Consider the following 17,459-nt stretch of genomic DNA (forward strand, 5'->3'; position numbering starts at 1 on the left):
ACACTATTATCTACATTTTATAAAGACTTAACCAAAATGTTCACAAAGCTATTTTGTGACCTTGGAAATTCAGCAAATGAATGCACAGAAAAGCCTGCATCCTCTAAAAAAGTCAAACGAGATATACAGTAATTTCCTATATTCTCGTCATGTACAGATAATGTTCAGATTGGTCTTACAAATTCCTCTGAACCACAGCTTCGTGATAATCTAGTCTGTCTACTCATTTTTTTTTACTGTTTTTCTGTTTTCTCTTAATCTACCCTCATGTTTCTTTCTCCTTTTTTCCTAAATCTGTCTTCAAAATCTGTATCTATCTTTTCTCCTTTTCTCCCATTTCACTGTTATTTCTCCTCTCCACCCACACTGATTGCTTCTCTGAACACAAAGCTGAGGAACAGCACACAGATTAAGTAAAGCCAACACTAGCCTCCTCGGGTAGTAATTCGAGTCACAATACGTGTTCTAATAATAATATATTGTTGACAAGAATACACATGTACTGTTTTCAGGCATTTTGCTAATTAAGAGCCAGCAAAGTTGTTTTTACTGGTCTACCAAATAATCCTTTGACTAACATATTAAAATGTCTCATTAGGGGACTTTTACAGGCTCAGCATTATATCTGATGTTGTAAAGATTCAAAAAGTGCTGGAAGATATTATAGCTTAAAGACAATCATGTCATAGTTGATGGGGAGCAAAAATCACGTACTGGCAGCCACTATACTCGTGCTTAATGACCAGAAACTTGGGATGGGGTAGGTTTTTAAATGATCACATTAGTTTTCTTTTATTACTTTATTCATAGTCCTTGAATATTTCTGTCACTCCTTGAGCAACATGGTTCCCTTTCCCTTTCTACTCCTCATAAAAGCTTTTGAGAAAGCCAGTTGAATCATGAGAATCAAAATAATTGTTAGGGATGCTAGGAGAGAAAAAGTGGAGTAGATGCATTTATTGGAGGATTTAAAAAAAATGAAAGGTCAAGTTGATCTGGTCCAAAAAATCATTAGAGCATGCTTCTTTCCTTCATTGATCATCAGCTCCTATTGTTAAAAATCTTTAAGCCTGAAGAAATCTTTTATTTTGAATGCATATGTGTCCTGCCCTCAAGTCAAGAGGGCTGAAATAGCTTCCCTTCATGCCTCACTTAATGCAGTTTCTCTGCAGCATTTCCTGTTCTCCCAACTTCTTTGAGATGGAATACATTTTTTTATTTCATACCTCTATTTTACAAAGGCAGACCCTAAGTAATCTTTGTGGGTTTTTTTTTTCATTCATATGTGGAATTTTTTTAATTAAATTTATTTATTTTCAGCATAACAGTATTCATTATTTTTTCACCACACTCAGTGCTCCATGCAATCCGTGCCCTCTATAATACCCACCACCTGGTACCCCAACCTCCTACCCACCCGTCAATTCAAACCCCTCAGATTGTTTTTCAGAGTCCACAGTCTCTCAGTAATCTTTGTTTTAAACATATCGGGAGTTTAAAACTCTATATTAGAGCCCTGAAAAAAAAGTTTCCACCGAAAAAATGACCTATAACTCAAAAATACCCACAATGGAAAAATTGGCATGGCAGTAGGAAGAGGGTGCTGTTCCTTAGATGGGTCTTAAAAGTAAAGTGGGGTAAAACATGCAACCCAAATGGTTTTGTGGGCTGGATAATTTATTTTTTTAAAAGATTTTATTTATTTATTTGACAGACAGAGATCACAAGTAGGCAGAGTGACAGAGAGAGAGGAAGGGAAGCAGGCTCCCTGCTGAGCAGAGAGCCGGATGCGGGGCTTGATCCCAGGACCCTGGAATCATGACCTGAGCTAAAGGCAAAGGCTTAACCCACTGAGCCACCCAGGTGCCCCTGGACTGGCAAATTTAATATAGAGCTGAAGTTCTCCATTTTTTTCCAAGAAAGTTATTTTATATAAAATTGTATACTTTGGATACTTCGCCTCTTAGTGAAGAGGATAGGATGATTGTGAACATAGTGGACACAGATGAGACTACCAGGCAAACGTAGTCTAATAGAGTACCATTATTCAAATTTGTGACTTTCAATCTGTCACTTATCAAAAGGAATTAATGCATGGTCTATGGTCTTTGGTATGAGTTGACCTGTAAGTTCATAACATTGAGTTTTTCTAGGACCCTGAATAGCTCACATTAATTTTAATTCTATGTGCAATAAAAAGCATATTAATGAATAGATCTGTGCTAAATATTGCATACTTCAGTCCATTGCCTGTCAGTGTCCTAAAGCACTTAATATGTACTTCTAGAAATTGCTTTTCCCTTTGTAGTGTCTGACACTTAAAAGCCATGTTGTATTGGTTTAGGTGAATACTTGAACCCCTAAGTTTTGGGTTCTTACTTGTGATATGGAGATTAATTAAGATAATTCAGATCAAGTAGGTAGCACTGTTTTGGGCATATAATTGTTCATAAATGTTAGCTTCTATTACAGATGTGGAAGGTATACTCATTTATAATACTCCAAAGAATTAGAGAGCTCCGAAGGATTTTGGAGAATAAAACTCCACTTTAACAGGGGATTCTTCGACTTACATGTGGAAACAAAAAATGTTTTTATAATGGAGAGGAAAAAAAACAAAAATTGTGAATGGAATAAGCTATCAAACAAGATGAGTATAGATAATTGTTTTTAATTTTTATGATAAAAACTAATAATTGTCATTTAAATTTTTAAATGGAAAGAAATAGTGATATGCTTAAAATGTGTATCTCTTCTTAACATAAATTAGGGGGCAAAATTCTTCTTTTCCTAAATGTGATATAATCATTAATTTTGAAATAAAAATTTTAAATGTCATAGCATAAATTCAATCTGAATATGCCAATGGAAAAAATTGTCAAAGTTGTAATACAGGAAATATTTGCTTATGGAAAAAGATAATGGAATTGTGAAAGGAAGTTAAGTGAAATCTCAGATCTCAGACCTTCAACTTAAGTTTGATATGAGAGGAGCTTTCATTCACATGCACTGGTAAATGATTAATAAAATAATTGTCATTAGGAAAAAAAATACTTTAGCCCAGAGTGAGGCAGGAAGGTTCATCCCAGGTTCTGATTCTGTTTACCCAGGGTAGGACAATTAATGCAGTTTCCCAAGGCTGTCAAGCCAAGCCTGGAAACCACTGTCTACATCATGGTTGTGTCCTCCATTGCTCCGTCTCCTACAGACATACACAGATTATTCTTACAGACATCTACGGTCTCTGGAACTTTTTAAGAAAATCTTTGAAATGTAACTTTCCTCAGTCTTTCCCTGTTTGGGGTTCAGTATGGTGGAGGTAAATACATTGATCTAGAACTGTCTTGGAATTCATCCATTGGAGACCAGGATAACATGTATAGAGACCAGATAGTATGCCATGGAAGCTTCCGTGATGCACAAGGAGCACACTACCTCTGGTGCATCAAAACTCATTCTGATGTTGTCCCAGACCTAAGGCTGAAAATTTATTCAATTTTAAATTGTTAACAATATAATTTAAATATTTAATAAATAATTGTTACTTCATGTTGATTAAAATGTTATATTATAAATATGTGTATATCATATGTGCATTGCACATATTGCATTTATTATAAATACATACCAATATATTTATATTATACATAAAATACATTCAAACAATAGACTTAAAAATTAAAATTCTTCCCCATCTCACTCACCCAACAGTAAAACACATCAGTTAAGCAAACTTGTTTTTTAGTGTGGAGCTTAGGTTTGAGTGCTACAAGAATACTAAGCCCATGATATGCTACTCACCCTCGAAATGTTCCATTTTAGAGTGATTAAGAAAACTCTTCTGGCAAATGTTTCCTTTTATGTCGCATCAGATAGATTCTGATTTTGGAAATAGGCTGGGAGAAAATAGGCATCAAGTTTGCATTTAGGAAAGTGAAGAAGAAGCAAGTGATCATCTCAATTAAGATTCTAAGATATAAATCTTAGTTTAAAACCAGTCTTGCCTTGAAAAAGCTTTTACAGCTTTTTAATGAAAAATACAGATGAGGAAAGGGAAGCTCCTGTTCATTTGATGTTTAAGATTCACAGTGTAAAAGGGCATGTCAAGACGATGCCTGAGTTCTCTTCAAGTACAAGTTACTGTTGACACTTTGCAGACACTGAGCCATTTTAAAAATATACTCAGGGCACTAAATGAAATTTTCGATGTGAATTATTTTTTCTTACCTCTTCAGCATGAAGCTGACCTTTTAAAAGAAGCCTTTAATATGAATCTGCTGTATTTTGGAATTGAAATTTTGGTATATATCAATATTTCAGCTGATGAATTTTTGCATGAGTAGCTTTGTTATGAGGATTATTTATTGAACGGGTAAAAAAAATGTTCAGACTTCTTTCACTATATTAGGATAATACAATAAATAATAAACAACTTTGGGGTGCCTGGGTAACTTAGTTAAGCACCTGACTTTCTTGATTTCCGTTCAGATCAGGATCTTAGAGTTGGGCAGAGGAGGGATGGAAGCCTGAGTTGGGCTCCGTGTTCAGCAGGGAGTCTGCCTGAGTTTCTCTCTCTCTCCTCCCTCTGCCCCTCTCCTTGCTCTCTCTCTAAAATAAACAAACAAACAAATAAATAAACTCTGATTAATTTTAAAGTGAAATTGATAAAGCTCAGAATTATTATTCCCTCAAGTTTGTCTGAGAGGTATTCAAAACACACCAAGGATAAAAATAGCAAAATTACTATATTTATCTCCACGGAAGCTCAGTAAGCGAGCTAATCATGACCCAGTCAAGCGTACATCTTCTGTATCCCCTGAGAGGTAGTGGACCCATTCTAAGTCTAAACAAGAGGCAATGAACATTGCCAGGACAGCAAAGCTCACCTTACATCTAAAATTGACCCTCATATAATTGCTAATAACTATATATTTAAAAATATTTTGCTTGGGGGAGATTTTCCCCCTTTTATTTCCAGTCTTGGAACTGAATTTGCATATTCAATATATTTCTGCTGTTACTATGAAGATGTTATTGAATCTTGACACTCTTATTAGGTCCAAATTTATACTGTTCTACTTTTGTCCAGGTTTTGTGTGAGTCCTTCTATTTACTAACAGATGCTATACATTGTTATATTGTTAACTACCTATTTTAAGAGCTTAAGTTCTTTTTTTTTTAAGATTTAATTTTTTTATTTGAGAAAGAGACAGAGAGACCACAAGCAGGGGCATGGGGGGCCGGGCAGAGGGAGAAGCAAGCTCCCACTAAGCAGGCAGCCAGATGCGGGGTTCAACCCCAGGACCCTGAGATCAAGGCCTGAGCTGAAGGCAGACGCTTAAGCAACTGAGCCACCTAGGAGCTCCTAAGAGCGTAAACTCTGTAATTTGATTTCCTTGGTTTTAATTCCATTTTGTTACTTCCTAGCTAGGTGCCTTGAGCAATTTGTTTAACTCTTCTGAGCCTTATCTCCTCACCTGAGGTAAAAACTTACTCTTAGGGCTGTTTTGAATGAGATAATATTGCAAGGAGATTAGAACAGTGTCTGACACAATAAACAGGAAATAAATACCAACTATTATCAATATACTATGCAACAATTAAGTTATATTAATAGTTTTTTCATAAGGAGTAAGTGCCACCGAATGATAGAAATGTCAACTAATTAAATCCCAAATACCTGAATATCCAATTTCTGGTAATACAGTTGAATTCCGGGAATAGAGTTCAAAAGAGAGTGAAGTCAGCACAGGAATGAAGGCCTGCCTTACTCGGGAGATCTTTGAGGAAGATAGACAAGAAAGAGTAAAATAGCATTAAGACAGGAAGACAATTCCAGAAGGTACTTTGATCTATAGAAATATCACATACAACATTAAAAACTTTAATAATAGAAGCAGGAAAAAGGCAAAGCAATACCAGTTTAAGGATGCTTTCAGTTGAGCATCAAAACGTAAGACAGAATTAATGACTGCTGTAAAATCATTTAGGAATTAAGAGGTTATCTTAATTTAAGAACTGAGAAGTTGAAGAAAATGACCAGATTATCAGGAAATTTTTCTAGACAAAAAGTAGGACCTGAGATAATCCTCAAGGTGAGGTTAAAAATTCAATATAAGATTGAGAGAGGGAAGAAGGTGAGCTCCTTTTTCATTCTATGGATTCAGTGGAGTCATTGGATTATTAGTATGTTTGCTTGTCTATTTTGTTTTTAACTGAAGAGTGTTGTTATCCAAGGTGAGGTCATAGTAGAGCCATTTAGAAAGCTGCTGCAATAGTCCAGGCATGACTTGAAAAGACCCATGACTTGAGTAGAATGAAATCACCTCACACCTGTTACAATGGTTATTATCAAAAAGATCAAAGCTGATAAATGCTGGTGATGATGTGGAGAAAAGGGAACCTTGTGCACTGTTGGGGAGAATGTAAATTGGTGCAGCTGCCACAGAAAACAGTGTGGCAGTTCCTCCAAAAAATAAAAATAGAACTACCATATAATTCAGCAATTCACTTTTCCGAGTATTTATCCAAAGGAAATGAAAACACTAACTTGAAAAGATACCTGTGTCCCCATGTTCATAGTAGCATTATTTACCATAGCCAAGACAACCTAAGTGTCCATTAACAGATGAATAGATAGAGAAAATGTTATATATATGAAATATTATTTAGTGCCATATAATAGAATATTGTCAAGCCTTTAAAAAGAAGGAAATCCGGCCATTTGTGACAGCATGAATGAACCTGGAGGACATAATGCTAAGTGAAGTAAGTCAGACGCCTGACGTAGAAAGACAAATACTGCATGATCTCACTTACGGGTGGAAGAAACAGGGAGTAGAATGGTGGTTGCCAGGGCGTGGGAGAATTAAGGAGGTAAAGTTTTCAGTTACATAGAATGAGTAAGTTCTGGGAATCAGAACATGACGACTATAGTTAATAGTATTATGTATACTTGAAATTTGCTTTAAAAAGTAAATATTAGGTGTTATCAAAAGAAAGTAACTATGTGAGGAGATGGATATGTTAATTAGCTTTCATTAAGGCAGTCATTTCACAGTGTGTATGTATGTCAAAAAGTCATGTTGCAGAATTTAAACATATACAGTTTTCATTTACTAAGGTCTGTAAAGAAAAAACAAAGGGAAGGAAGATCCTGATGAAAATAACATTTTTTGGAGAATATTAGAATCAGAATCAGTGAGTGATGGAGGGATGCCTTAGAGGTTTCTCAGCTGGACTTTGTGGGATCATGGTAAGAGTATGACCAGCTAAAATCAGAACTAAGGGAAGGTTAACAAGAAACTGTCCCTGAGCTCTTAAATATGCCCATCTGACATCCTGAAGCCGCTCATGGCCAACTCAATGGCTATCTCTCGATAGTGTGGCTTCAGTTTTTCTGTGAGTCTCCAGGGAAAAAGGGATAAAGGGATAAAGCCAATTTTCCTCTTCTAAAAATCTATTTTTTTTATTTGTTTAGACTGAGACAGTGCTACCACGAAATTAATGATTCCTTTAGCAACTGCACTTGTTTCATTTTTTCCCAAGGCCCTCCAGGCTGCTTCTCTGGAAAGAACACAAAGTTTCCACAGCGCTATTTTTGTAATCTAAAGCAGTTGTGCTCTCAGGCCTGATGCTACAACTGTAATTTTAATTTATCAACCTGCCATTCAGGGAAATGCTGTAAAAACATTTGAAAGCTTAAACCCATTATTTATTTCTGCACCTGTCAATGCCACTCTTCTGTACTTGTCAAAACCATTTAAACTGCACTATGATGGCAACTACAATATCACCGATAAATTGGGTCATCAATCATGTATATATATATTTTGACAGTGGTGTCTTGAATGCATAGGTTCCAGAATGCATTTTTAAGGAGCAAGAATTCATTACTCTCCAATAATAAAATAGAGTCGAGTCATCAAAAACAGTCTTCCTCAGTCCTTACCATTTGAAAATGTCTTAGGCAGCAGAGAGACTCATGGTGACTGAAATGACTTTTATTTCTTCAGTGAAATGTTCTCCTCGGGGAAAAGAAAGTAATTGCAGATTATAGCAGGCAGGAGTATAGTGTTACTTAGAGGGAAGAAAATACATAGGATCATTAAATAGATTTATTTAAGTTCTGCTTATAAAGAAAGCACTGGTGCAGGACTTTAGAGCTGATGATATTTCAAAAGAGTGTTATCAGCACTTCCACCACTGTCTAATTCATTCATATAATAAAGTGTCACATTAAGCCAAATGTCACAGTTCATATCAGTTTTACTTTGAGAATTGGTATTATTATATATCCTAGGCAACCTCTCCCCCAGACTTTATATGAGATCTTTGATCATAATAAATTAAGGTATTTAAAAGTCAATCTATCATTTGATATCTATTTATATAGAAAGAGAGAGTGAGAGAGAAAGAAATTCAACTATTAAACCCATTCAACTCATTAACAAATCTGATGTCATACAGGTTATATGTATATTTAAGATAAGAATGCTGTTAAAAATATAACTTAAATAATATTGGTTAAATAATCATACTGCAGCCTCTATACTCTTAGTCATAGCAATCCTCACTATTTAATTATTCTAAAAAGGCAATGCCTAATGAGAAGTCCTTTAAAATCTACAAGGATTTATGATCATTTCATATCATACAATTTTAAATTAGCCAAACTAATTTGTAGACATCAAATACTCATACATGAGAAAATAAACTTGTCATACATAAAATCTCACTCATGAGAAGATCTAATCCTATATGATGTTACAGAATCAAATTTAAAACAATCAAAACTCTGATAGGTATATTAACTTACACAAATACCACTGTTTCCTTAATACCACAAGCACTGTTTTTGAGGAACGTGAGATTTTAAAGTATCCAGCTGCATTGAAAGGGTGAGCATATAGTCTGACCAATAAAAGATAAGTGTATTTGGCTATGCATATGAATAAAACAGAAATGGTGGCTCTGATTATTTAGATGTTATATGTAGAAATTCTACAAGAAGGGAGCATTGAATACAGTTGGAAATAAGACCTCAGTTTCATATACTTTTAAAATCTGTCCTGAAAACACTCACTAGAAATAAATGTTCAAAATAATAAATGCTTGATTTCACTCAGTTAAAATAAACCCACCTTCAAGGAAATAAAACTAATTAACTTTACTTGAAGATAATAAACTCCTTTTCCCAGGCGCCTGGGTGGCTCAAGTCAGTTAAGCATCTGACTCTTGGTTTCAGCTCAGATCATGATCTCAGGGTTGTGAAATCAGGCCCTGTGTCTGGCTTCACACTCAGCACAGAGTCTGCTTGAGATTCTCTCTCCTTTCCCTCTACTCCTCTTGCTCTTGCTCTCTGTCTCTCTCTCAACTAAATAAATCAATCTTAAGAGAAAAAAAAACGCATTTATTTTTCCTATTTTTAAATATACCTAAAAGGTTTTCCAATGGAATTGTACTTGCTTTATCTAAATAATTTCTTGGCAGGATTAGCCCTTCCTAAAGGATTCAAAGTATTGATTAGCCTTTATTTTCCATAGTTCAATGAATCTATACTGATTCTTATGTAGAGGAAATAGGTATTATAATTATTTCAATACTGGAAAACTAAGACACAGAGATGTGATGTAATCTCCATAAAGACACACAGCATATTAGTAGTCATTTTGGAATGGAGTCCAGCCTCGGGCTTTTGCTTAAAGAGCTGTCAATTTCATTCACACTTTCATTCTGCCTTCTAAGTTTCATATCCATCTGAATCATCATAAACATCCACATAATAACTTCATTATTCAGGAAAATAATATGTACATAAAAAGTTATTTATTGCTTCCAGAGGCAGTGTGAATCCCAGATTTGCATTATGAAAAATGCTGGCAAAAGTTTTAAAGCCTCACTTCCCAATTAAATTCTGTTCATCCAGCCAAGAATGACTGATCTTTTTTTCATCAATCTTAAAATGTGACCTTTTCAACACCCTTAATGACATTTTCAAAGTACAGAATAGTTTTGATTCAAAAGATTCCCTACTTAATTTTCCAGAACAAATCAGTTATCACAGTATAATCGATAGCTACCCAATATTAGCAAAAGCCAGGCTTCGCTTAACGCTTTTGGAGCTTATCAGGGGGAAAAATGCATTGAAGATCTGTATTTTGGCATGCCGACTAAAATAGGTATTAAAATGAAAAATCAACCCCCAAATGTTTCATGTTTTTAGAAAAATTATTTCGTTGGTAAAATTTTAATTAGATCACATTCAGAATTTACCATTAGAACCTGCAGGCCATGTTCAACTTCAAAATAAATAACAGTGCCTCTGGTTTAACTCAACAGTAGACTACCCTTAACTGTAACTTCCTTTTAGCTTCAAAGAAAAGCATAAAAAAAGATGAAACACTTGATAAGACATTTCTCCCAGATCTTGTTAAATTATTGTATCACGCAAGTGGTATTTCAATGAAGTAGATGTTATAGCCCAACTGGATACTAAAAATCTTGAAAGCCTTTTAAAAAGTGAGGCTCTCTAGGGGCGCCTGGGTGGCTCAGTGGGTTAAAGCCTCTGCTTTCCGCTCAGATCATGATCCCAGGGTCATGGGATCAAGCCCCATCGGGCTCTCTGCTCTGCAGGGAGCCTGCTTCCACCTCTCTCTCTGCATGCCTCTCTGCCTACTTGTGATCTCTCTCTCTGTCAAATAAATAAATAAAATCTTAATTAAAAAAATAAAAAATAAATAAAAAGTGAGGCTCTCTAAAGAAGTTATTTTTAAAACATGTTTCTTAATCATGGGCCTTTGATTATCAACACCAACTTCAGGAGGCCCATGACATGCTGACTTCTCCAGGTTCCCATGTTAGACCACCAAATCAAAGACTAGAGGGCTTCCCAATGAATGAAAGCATTCATTCCTAATTTTCTTCAGTTACCAGTTTTTAGTTTGAAGCTCATAAGAAAAAATTTGATAGCATCGCTGCCCTTTGTACGATGAACAACTGTCTAATTTCATTAAGTGCATTGATTCATTATTTGAAGGACGCTCTAAATGTGTGTGTGCAAAAGATTATGTGATAACAATGTCAGCTGCTGTTTGAAAACCAGCCTACTAGACAGAAATAGTTTGTCGTTACTGTGACTGAATATTGAACTTTCCTTCTATATTACAAAGATCACAACATCAAACTATCATTGTTGGGGAATTTAGTAAAGTAAAACTTTACTGTTCACTATGGCAGATGAAGGGTGGCATCAAATTATTTAGACTTAATTGTTCAATATATTTAAAACATTCTGCAATTCACGTTATTTTTGAGGACATTGCTAATTGCCTAACGATTAAACGTTCAAAGTACAAACCAGAGATTAAAAAACAAGAAGTGGGGGCACCTGGGTGGCTCAGTGGGTTAAGCTTCTGCCTTCAGCTCAGGTCATGATCTCAGGGTCCTGGGATTGAGCCCCACATCAGGCTCTCTGCTTAGCGGGGAGCCTGACTTTCCCCCAACCCTTCCCTGCTTACCTTTCTGCCTACTTGTGATCTCTCTGTCAAATAAATAAATAAAATCTTTAAAACAAACAAACAAAACAAAACAAAACCAAGAAGTAGATTTTATGATTCCATTTCATTCTAATCAAGATCCAGGATCTTTTTTCTTTATTTCTGAGTATCAATTTAATTATACTTGGATGAGAATTAATTTATTCAGTACAAAATTCTTCTCGAACCATATTGCTAGGTGTAAAGCAAGGTAGAAAGATGGACTAGAGCAGTGTTTCTCATAGTGGATTCACTAAAGCGGTCAGTTTGTGAACTCTTTTTTTACCAGGGTGAGGACAGAAGTACAAAAAGGAAGAGAAAGCATTTAAAACTTTGCATTTTTATGCCACTTTGACATCTAAGTATACAATTTGGTATTATATGAAATTATCAGTCAGTGATGAACAGGAAATTTTTAAAATAAAAAGCTAGTCCTTCGCTACAGTAATTGAGAAGTTATAGACAAGTCTAAGTCTTTGCCGTTAAGGACCTTACCGTCTACGAAGAGGATAAAAACAAAGAAGCTGGTATCTAATATAAGGCATGACTTGGCAGCTCTAATCTGCTAAAGAAGATAAAATAAAAACAAGCAAATATTTGTGATGTGGGGCATTACTTGATAATTCTTGAAGGACAAGTTATAAACGAAAAGTCGTGATAGGACCCAGGCAGGTTCAGTTTCTCTTGAAGATAGCTAGCAGTACTATTTGGCTGCACCAAACGTATCTGAGAAGTGACACTGAACGACATCCTGGCAAATTAACCAGTCGCCACATCATGGGAGACTGAAAACCCTTGTGTTCAAGCTTTGTTCCGCTCCCTCATCCCTTTCCCCCTCTGCTGCCTCCTCTTCCCTCTCCCGCCCTCTCCCTGGTGTTTTCTCCCTTCTCCTCTCCTTTCCTCTTCCTTCCCCCCTCTTCTCCTCTCCCTCCTCCCCATCTCCTACTCTCTTGCTTTCTCCCCTCTTTCGACCTCCCCCCTTCTCCTCCCTTTTCTGTTTCTCTTCCTGTTTTTTCATTTAAAAAAAAAAAAAAAAAGGCATGCCTTCAAGAAGGAGCTTATGTCCTCGTGTCTGGTCTTCAGCTACTCCCTTTACTTTGCAAGAGATTCCACCATGAGGAGGAAAGTTAGTTTATGTGAAATGTTCTCTGAGTGCCAGAAATCCTAGGAATTAGTACCTAATTCCTAACACTCCAACCCAGCTCTTCACAGTTGGGGGGCGGGGGGGGATCTTGTCACTATATCATAATGTCCTATGGGAAAATTAGGGCAACCCTACAATGCCGTTATTTTCAACAATGGACCAGAATGAGATTTCGCTTTAACAACGACTTAGCAGTTTATCATCTCAGAAAACTGACCATCCAGAAGATCTGGAGATACTGACATTTTACAGTCCCAGTAAACCCTTAAGCCCCTGCCCATCACACCCCAGTGAGACCCTCTGGTTAACAAGCCCTGCATATGTGTGCACACGTGCACATGTGCACACACTCACGTGCGTGCGCACACGCATCCACACACACACACACACACACACACACACACACACACACACACAACTTCCAGTCAGGTTTTTAGTACCATGCTCTGAATTATGACCTACCAGCAAAGGATCACCAGATATTTGAGAAAATACTCTAACACAGAGGAAAAAAAAAAAAAAAACCCAGATAATATCAGAACTCCACAGTAGGGGAAATATATAAGGAGTATAAAACTAAACTAAACAAACAAGCAAAAAATAACCCTAGAACCTCTTAAAAACCTATAATCAATATCCCTAGAGATAGGAAAATATATCTATAGAAAAATTGCATTATTACAAAGGAACATATGGAAAACAAAAAAAATTCTTAGAAATTAAAAGCAAATGAACGTTTGGAATTCAAACTTAAAAGAGCACAGAAACAGAGGTGGAAAATAGTTAAGAAAAGATTTAAAAATAATTTGAGGCTTACTCCCAGAGATCAGTATGTAGTAATAATTGTTTCACAAGGAGAAAACAGAGGACATTATCGAATAAGTAATGAAAGGAAGTGTCCTAATACTGAAACATACGTTGCCCATAGGAGGATGCTCAGCACAGTGAATGAAAGTTGGAGCACACTTAGGCAGATTAATTGCTATAGATAAGAAGATCTTAAACGAGGCACGTGGGTGACTCAGGCGGTTAAGTGGCTGCCCTTGGCTCAGGTAATGATTCCTGGGTCCTGGGATCAAGTCCCACAGGCTCCCTGCTCAGCTGGGGAGTCTGCTTCTCCTTCTCCTTTTGCCCCTCTCCCTGCTCATATGCTCCCTCCCTCCCTCTCTCTCAAATAAATAAGTAAAATCTTAAAAAAAAGGAAGAAGAAGAAGAACCTTCAAGCAGAGGAATAAAAGCCACATACAAAGACTCAGAATCAGAATGTCATCACATTTTTCAACATTAGGAACTTGCAGACAAGGCAATAATGTCCTCTAAGTTCTGAGAGAAAGTGATATCCAACCAGATTGTCAGTCCTACCAAACACAATATCAGTCAAGCATGAAGATAGGAAAAGATCCACTCCATTCTTGTATTTTTGTGGTAGTTCTAGTCTGTCACGTCACTGTAGCCACTGCATTAGCAAATACTGAACCACTGGTCCTAGGGGAAATATAGGATTAGGTTCCCATGAGGCACTCGTTAAAACATTTTTGTTAACCAATTAATACATAACCCTGCTGAGTGTGTTTCTGTGTAAAGACAGTTTATTTCATATATATTGTTGATGCATTAACATTGAATTCATGACCAACAGCACTATAATGCTTTCTGAGGGACGGTCATGTAGCACATAAATTTTCTCCCTAAGACACATCACAGCCTGTTGTGCTTGGGAACACTTACCAGCACCTCAGCTCTCTGTTTAGGGGCCATTGCAGACAGAAAAATCACCAATGAAAAACACAGAAATGTAAAAAAAAAAAAAAAAAAAAAAAGGCAGCACTAAGTAGACCATGAAAAGTATATTTATTTGCAGTGTCAGATCTGGACAAAGAAGACAGCACATCACCTCAGTCTCAGTGGGGAATGTGCTGCCTCGGCAACTCAAACTTTTGCCATTCTGTGCATGTCTGTGAGTGACCATGAAAGCACTGCAAGTATTGATCTGGGGGTTTACAGGTAATCTTAGCAAATTCACAAATACAGAATACACAAATAATAAGAATCAGCTATTTTCAGAAATCTAAGGATTAACCAATCCTTTCTAAGAAATCTACTGATGCTTGTTTCACCAAAAGCATTGAATAAACCAGCAAATAAACCAATAAATAAATAAATAGGTCTAACACAAGAAAGAAAAAAGTCCCCAAGTCACTGGTGAAAAGAAGTGCCAGGATGGTCACTTTGTAGCAGACCCAGAGAGGACTCATCTGGATTATAACAGGATATGGAGAGCTCTAGGAAGAATGAAAAAGATGAAGCCATTCTCAAGGCCAAGTAAACAACAATTTGTACAAAAAGGAAATGTAATGATAGTATACGGCTCAACTGTAAGTAGTATTTATGTAGTCATAACGTAAACACTGAATATTGACTTAAGACAGAAAAGCACTAATGAGAAAAAAAGCATGGAAGCTTATGAAAATTTCTTCACTACAAGTAAGCCCAGCCATACCGTGAGGGCTCAGAGAGAACTCATTCCTCTGAGTAGGATTTAATTCTACTCAAAATGAATATGTGGTTAAAAGGTATACACTTCCAGGTATAAGATTAGTAAATCCCAGGGATGTAATGTACAGCATAGTGATTATAGTTAATCGTATGCTATTGTATATTTGAAAGCTGCTAAGAGAGTAGATTTTTAAAAGTTCTTATCACAAAGGAAAGCAATTTTGTAACTATGTGTGGTGATGGATGTTAACTAAACTTATTCTGGTAATCATTTCATAAAATATCAAATCATTATTCTGTACACCTAAAACTGGTAAAATGTTACATGACAATTTTATCTAAATTTGAAAACAAAAACAAAGGATTTAATTCTAGAAACTGAAGAATATTTTTTTTAAATGTCTGTTAACTTAGTTTAATAATGTTCAGAAGGCAAGTGCCTATAAGAAACATCTGTAGGTTGTAGTCTCAGCCTGCTACTTCTCTGCCATCTTGACTCCTCCCTCCATCTGTAGGCTGTAATAAGAAGAAACTAATCTAGAAAATAACAGTTGATTCTTTAACTAAACTCCAGAGTCAATATAATGCTTCTTATGAAAAAGTAAATGGCACATTTGATACTACACTGGGGAAAAAGCCCCAGTAAGTGACATTAGGGAAAAAACTTGACAAACATTCCCTGAGTAAAATAGAGGAAAGTGGCAAAATAAGATCAAGAGAAAAAAATGGATGAAAGTTCATAGAGTTTAATCTGTAAATAATAGGTATTGCCACAAGGAACAATTTTATAGAACATGAGTCAACAATGAAAGATAAAACATCATTCACTGATTTTTAAATGAGATTTTTACAACTTGAAAGTAAAGAAAGCTCTTGGTATCTACGCTGAAAAAGAAAAGCTAACTTTAAGAGAAAAACTAAAGTTGGACTGTTTTCTTTCCAATATGTACTACTGGGAAGGCAATAACAGAGGTATTTTTGAGGGAAAAGATTGTAACAAGAATCCTGTGTTCAACTACATCATCTTTCATTTGTGAGGATAACAGGAAGACATCAAGAGAAAATATGTTTTACCATGTACCGAACCCAGAAAAAATTTTCTAAATGTGGCTATTAACCCTGTTTTGATTCTGGACTCCCACATCATAAGGCTCAACTTAATTTATGAAAATATGTTTAACAACTATTTAGTCATGTCCTTTAACTGAAGAGTTCTTGAGGGGGACAAAATGATTTTTGACAAAGACTATCAGAAAAATGATAGTGGTGGAAAAATCTGATAATATTTCTAGAGTTTATCTAGAGATGAGGATATTGTAAACAAAATTTTGAAGAATAGTAATTATGAAGGAGATTATCTCTTCTACAAATGTGTCATTTAGGGATAAGAACTGGCAATTCAGTGAGGATAAAATACAGACTACAACAATAAACCATGTATATATATGAAGGTACACATGAACGTAGTAATTGATGGAGTGTAAACCAAGTCAATGAGGAGTGGAAGAATCATTCAATATTCCTTATTGTTTTGGGCACATATCTATTTAAGTAGTTCTCTTCTTACTATTTTATTTAGAATATATCATAAGGATTGCCTTTTATTATTTTCATATACCTCTTTAGCATCTACTGATGAAAATCCTATTTTTTCTCCTTTCATTTATTTTTGTGTCAGAGTATGCTGATAGATTTTCAGACTTGAACCTGACATTAGTTTCCTCTCCCTAGTTTATTTTGGCCTATTGTCTTGCTATTTTTTTAGTAAGATTAAGATGGAATTCCTTTCTTTTTCCATCTTTAGTCTTTAACAATAATCTACATCTAAGCCATACTTTTTTCTGAGTTAAGTTCCTACTGCATCCCATAGGTTTTGGAAGAAGCATACTTTTCTGTTTCTTCCTCGATAATATGAAAGTCCAATTCTGATTTCTTTTTTAATTCTGCATCAGCTTGATTAAGGGGAGTCAAGGAGACCAAAACTGGTGCTCAACAGAAAAGGAGCCAGATTCAGGTCACCATGTTCCCAAAACCTGTAGGTGAAGAGTTAAATGTTACACTTTGACAAAGTAATTTGATTTAATAAAATCATGAAATTTCAACTTGGAAGATATCCCAGAACTATGTAATGCATCAATTGTCTTCACTACAAAATCCCTAGCAAATGATTTTCAGGCTCTTCTTGAAGCACATGTATCTGTTACACTGTGTTATACTAGATCATACACTGTTTTGTCATGGTATTTTTCTTTTTATGTTTCTATTTTCTTTCCAAAACTACT

At 35.7% G+C, this 17,459-nt stretch overlaps 1 protein-coding gene across 1 annotated transcript in view; it reads left to right on the forward strand.

Moving 5' to 3' along the window:
* RALYL (RALY RNA binding protein like) overlaps nt 1-17,459 on the forward strand; it is a 691,528-nt gene that overhangs the window by 579,818 nt on the left and 94,251 nt on the right.

Source organism: Mustela erminea, chromosome 16 (assembly GCF_009829155.1).
Source record: "Mustela erminea isolate mMusErm1 chromosome 16, mMusErm1.Pri, whole genome shotgun sequence".
In the NCBI taxonomy this organism is placed as follows: domain Eukaryota; kingdom Metazoa; phylum Chordata; class Mammalia; order Carnivora; family Mustelidae; genus Mustela; species Mustela erminea.